Source organism: Alosa pseudoharengus, unplaced genomic scaffold, assembly GCF_046254945.1.
Source record: "Alosa pseudoharengus isolate Yale_2024_CS ecotype anadromous, Long Island Sound unplaced genomic scaffold, YU_APseudo_1.1 YU_APseudo_1.1_scf_19, whole genome shotgun sequence".
NCBI lineage: Eukaryota > Metazoa > Chordata > Actinopteri > Clupeiformes > Clupeidae > Alosa > Alosa pseudoharengus.
This window is the reverse complement of record NW_027468657.1, coordinates 13,466,122-13,472,156: the sequence shown is the minus strand read 5'-3', so window position 1 is coordinate 13,472,156 and position 6,035 is coordinate 13,466,122.

Here is a 6,035-nt window from a genome sequence, read left to right as displayed (position 1 = left end):
TGCTTTGTCTGTGCCTATAATGTTCAGCAGAGTACTGCAGTATCTGTTTCTGTGTCCATGTGGTGGTTATACACATACTAATAAATGCAGATAACACAGATTCATACACCAAAGTGTTGCTGCTACTGCTGCTCAAATGCCCTCCCAGAGCCATAACATGAAAACATATATGTGATGCTATCTGGGAAAAGCCTTTACATGGTGCGCTCAAAAATCCTTGATTTTTTTGCTTCGTTTCAACCCTCTTTGGTGAAATTTCTCCAACTTAAGATTCTGATACCATCTTGGCAACATTCTGGACACTGTACCCTAGCAAAATCCTGGATACCATCCTCCCAGAATCTTGCATGTTGCTAGGATGGTAACAGAATCATAAGGTGGTAAAACTGCACCATGTGAAGGGTTTTCCCAGATCGCATCACATATTATGTATTTTACTAATTTGGTCACACAAAAGTCATGCTTGTGCATACAATAGGAAAATAGGATGGGTGACACTAATGTATCCATCTGAATCATCCCAATTTACTGTAACAGCTGTCATGGATGGTCATTCATGACAGTCTGTTTTGATCATCCAAACATGTTTTTAGGAGAGCAAGTATGGAACCAGCATTTTGTACAAAATCAGATTGAATGAGAAGTTTGCTGTTTTATGCACACAGAGAATTTTCCCAAATTATTTTGAACATGTTCATCCCAATGACTATACTTTTATTTACAGTCCTTGGTCAGTCCTAATGTTTTCGACATAAACGTGTAGTATAGGTTGTGTGAAGTGCACCGCATCCTAATACTCAAGTATTACCAACTGTATCCACTAGATGGAGCTCATTGACCATGTTAAAATATAGCAGCGAGCGTGACATCACATTATCCAACAATGCACTCACAAACGATGTGTTGGTCACATGTGTCTAAGTTTTTGACATCGAAAGCCCTACTTTCCAGTTTCCTGGTGGTGGCGCTGCAACAGACTGTTCGCGTATGCAGATAATAACCTAGGTTTCCTGAATGTGTCAATAGGAATTTGTGATTTAAACATCATGCATAATTAACTAACACACCTATGCTGTGTTTTTGCAGGCTTTTACAGATCAGGTAATGTATCAAATTGGCATCCTCTTCTTCAAGCTTATATGACCAGACCAATAATCAGAACCAGTCAGCTCAGTCAACAGCGTAGTTAAAAGCAAAAATTAGGCTTCACAGGTATCTTTGGCTGACATGTTCAAAACTGCACACAATTTGAAGTGTAGGATGGAAGTGTATGACACCCTATGAATGCATGCCAAGTTTCGTGGTATTCCGTATCAATACATTAATATATGTGTACATAATAGTGACTGTACACTACGCACGCACACACTCTCTCATGAACACACGTAAACACGCACATAAAGATACAAGCACACACATGCAGGCACACACACACACACACACATAAAGATACATGCACACACATGCAGGCACACACACACACACACACACACACACATAAAGATACATGCACACACATAAAGATACATGCACACACATGCAGGCACACACACACACACACACATAAACGCACAGACACACACACACAAGCACAGACACAGACACACACATAAATACACAAACACACACACATAAAAACATACGCACACACATACACACACAGTACACATGTACGCATACGCACGCATGCACATGCACACACACAGGCATGCACGCACGCACAGACTCGCACGCACACACACACACATATAAACACGCACACACACGCACAAACACATGCACACACACATACACACACACACACACACATATAAACACCCCCTCCCCACCCACCCACACACCCACACACACACACATAAAAACTCACACATGCAGGCACACACACACACACACGTAAACACACACACATAAACACACACACCCCATTACCCCCACACATACACTCACAAGGGAACACACACACGCATACACACAAAAACACACACACATGCAGGCAGGCAGACATACATACACACACACACACACCCCATTACCCACACTCACAAGCGAACACACACATACATACACACACACAGAAGCACACATATACACAAAAGCAAACGCACATATGAACACTCATTTACATACTCAAAAGTTGCAAGAGTAGGGGACGGAGTAGGAGATGGAGACAAATTGACAAGCGTGATTTATTTTTGCGGAGAGAATGTGCATGACTGAGCGGCGGTCATATTTTTATTTATGGTACATTTAGTTTTAATTATTTCCTACAGTGTAGAACAATACTAAGAACATCAAAACTTACATAGGCCTAAACACTGAAAAAGGTGCTTATGTTTAAGATTCTGTAAGATGTAGCCACCTTTACGTATATTGACTTGATAACCATCTTCATGTGACCGTCACCTGGAGGGAATTTCATTTAGAAAGTCAGCCAACAAGTTCTCAAAAACTTTTTTTGCTTATACATAAATGTTTCTTCATAGCTTTGATCTTCAGTTTTGACAAACAATGTCAAATAAAGCCAAACTGAAGAAAATCATATTGATGTGTTCAATTTTTAACTGGTGCGGATTGTGTGTGTGCGCTTGAGTCTGTGTGTACACATTTGAGTCTGTGTGCACATTTGAGTCTGTGTGCATGTTTGAGTCTGTGTGTGCCAGTGTCTGTGTGTTTATGTGTGTGTCTATCTGTGTAGTGTTTATGTGTGTTATTCCCTTTTACTGTGCCTGTATGTGTGTATACCATAGTAGTATACTAACTATAATGATATGAACAAAAATATATGCATTGCTTATAAACACTTGCTAGCGAAGCCTATTTGTTGTGCACACAAACTGCTTTGTTGGTGATTGTGTGTTGGCTGGTTCGTTGTCAGTATTTGTTGGTTGAGTGACATGCTCTTGATGGCTGTTCTGGTGGTGATGTTGTTTGTTCCTGGTTTGATTCTTTTCTCTGGGCGATTAGGCATCAACGGGGCATAAGCAGTGAAGCCTATTTGTTGCGCACAGAGGTTGTTTTGTTGATGATTTTGTGTTGTCTGGTTTGGTTCGTTGATGGTATTTGTTGGTAGACCCATCATGAGTGTGGAGGGGTGAGTCTGGGACACCAGACACCACTGCTGAGCCTTCTGGAAGTGTTGTGGGCCTAATTCAATGAAACACCTATGAAGGAAGGTGCCTGCTTGATAACCCCAGTGAAATGCTCTTGAAGGCTGTTCTGTTGGTGATGTTTTTGTTAGTGATTTTGGTTTTGACGGTAAATAGGCTTGGTTGTAGATTGGCCGCTGTGTGAAGGAATTTAACATCTCTCCTGTGTATATTTCAAATTGCTATAGAAAAATAAGTCCAGATATTGGGGCAACATTTAGAAAGTTGTATTTTTAAGTAAAAACATAGGCGCTTTTGGGTAGGCCTATGTGTGTCAATATAGTATTTGTCTTCAAAATCATAGTACATTTCCAGCGCAGAAAGACAAAAGATTTGGCAAAAAAATTGGCAATACTACTTTCAGACAAGTGACGGCACCCTTGGTGTGAGTGTGTGTGTGTGTGTGTTAGTTATGACAGAAACAATGGCTGTTTTTTAAAGTCAAGGTTTCGTGCTTGGTAGAACAGACAGACATGCAGGGCATTACCCCATCCATATGCCACACCCTGCCTGCATAAAGACTTTTACTGACATGGGACCTGGAAATCGCCGTAGGTTATACATGAATAAACCTGCATATGAGATTTTGTGTTGGTTTTTCTCAGAAATGCCAGCACCCAAAGCCAGCAGTGAGTGTGAGCGTGAGTGTGTGTTAGTTATGACAGAAACTGTTTCTCAAAGTCAAGGATTCGTGCTTGGTAGAACGAGTCCTGCCGAGTCAAATCCTACAAAGACGAGGCGAGGCTTCTTCTTAGCATTCGGAAAACACACAATGGAACAGCGAGTGTGCAGGAAGCTGCAGGTGTGTGTTATTAAAAATGATGCCTCCTGCCCGCTTCTTTTTGAAAAACAGTGAATGCACCAGTCATTCTCCGACGTGTATAAATTCAGTTATACATGTTTGATTAATTTACCAATATAAACCACAGAGCAGCAACTATTACAGTAAGCAAAATCGTAAAGAGAAAAGTGTAATAATTAGCTTGCAATGGTACTTATTAGAAAATGTTTAAATACCCTTCCTAAATGCCTTATTTACACAATTATGGTGTGAGAGTTCAAAGTTGTCAAAATGATTTGAGCCCCCAATTCATTTAGGTTATTCTGCATAGTGACAATAATACAATGTTTACATTTACATAGATACAGATACGTACAAATTGTAAATCTTCCATAAATGTGCACACAGGATTGTGGGTGTTCCAAGCACGCAGAGGATACACGCATGCATCCTCGAAAATTCTCAGACATTCTCAGACCGAAGGACTCAGTACTTGATAGAATTTTAAAGCACCTTTGACATTGGAACAGTGTTTGGCAAGATTCGATGATGTAACGTCTTTGAAAAAGGACTCATCCTTGACTTTGAGAAATGGTGAACACCATCCCATCTCAAGCCACAGAGTTCTTGGACAGAACAAAATCTGTATGCAAAGTATGCAATTTTTTAAAATGCATCATTATGATGACGCATTGACAGGAAAGTTAATTTATAATAAAATGTTGCATATATTTAACATTGATTAAGTTATGCTTGTTGGTGTTACATCCCTTTCAAGCGGCACAATTATTGCCTTCCGATGGGGTGTGTTTGTGTTTGTGTGTGTGTGTGTGTGTGTGTGTGTGTGTGTGTGTGTGTGTGTGTGTGTGTTTGTGTGTGTGTGTGTGTGGTTACCAATAGAAGTTTCTAGAGTATGACTGACAAGCCATGATGAGCCAGTGACTGATAAGCCAGCTTGTGTGTCTGTGCACATCACAGCAAAAGGCAGAGGAATTCATTCAGAGCACAGAAGTTTGATAATCATTTGTTGCGCTTTTATTTCTTCAGATATAATAAAAATAAAGGCCAACTGTAAATGTGTGTATGTGTGTGTGTATGATGGAGGGGGTAGTTATGACAAAGAATTCCCTGGAATAGAAGTCCATTTAAAGAACAAAACCTGTTTGTACCAGTTTTTACCAGTAACCTTGCATTTTGTTCTTACAGTTTCAGCCACGTCTTTGCTGAGCATGGCTCTCAAGACTCATGCATTAACCGTGAGAAACGTGCAATTGACAGACCTCACAGGATACAACCTCTTTGATTTCTCGAATGTAATGTTATAATTTAATTATGAAACTAGATGTACCGCAAAGCGATACAAAATATGACCGCCGATCAGTCCATTCTCTCCGCAAAAATAAATCATGCTTGTCAATTTGTCTCCATCTCCTACTCCATCCCCTACTCTTGCAACTTTTGTGTATGTAAATGAGTGTGTGCATGTGTGTGTTTGCTTTTGTGTACTGTATATGTGTGCTTTTCTGTGTGTGTGTTTTTGCTTGTGAGTGTGTGTGTGGTAATAATGGGGTGTGTCTGTGTCTGCTTGCCTGCATGTGTGTTTTTGTGTTTTATGTGTCTGTGTGTGTGTGTGTTTGTGTGTGTGTGTGTGTGTGTGTGTGTTTATGTGTGTGTGTGCTTGCATGTGTGTGTTTTTATGTGTGTGTGTGTGTGTGTCTGTGCGCGTGTGTTTATGTGTGTGGGTGTGTTTGTGCATCCGTGTGTGTACGTGTTAATGTGTTTGTGTGCGTGCATGTGCTTGTTTATGTGCGTGTTTATGTGTGTGTGCATGCATGTGTGTGTGTGTGTGTGAATGTGTACATACCTGTGCTTGTGTGTGTGTGATTACAATGCCTCGTTTTTTGCTTTTTCATTGGGATATGGGATGGGTTGGCATGGCCCCTGGAGGCCAACATGCACAAAAAAGTTGTCATCCTAGGCCCTATGGTACCTCGAGATATTCACAAAAACTGTGTCTGGCCATTTAAAGGCCAGTCACTAAAATTTACACATAAATTAATTTATTGTATGGCCCCCCATGAACGGAATTCCACATAAACAGAAAATGT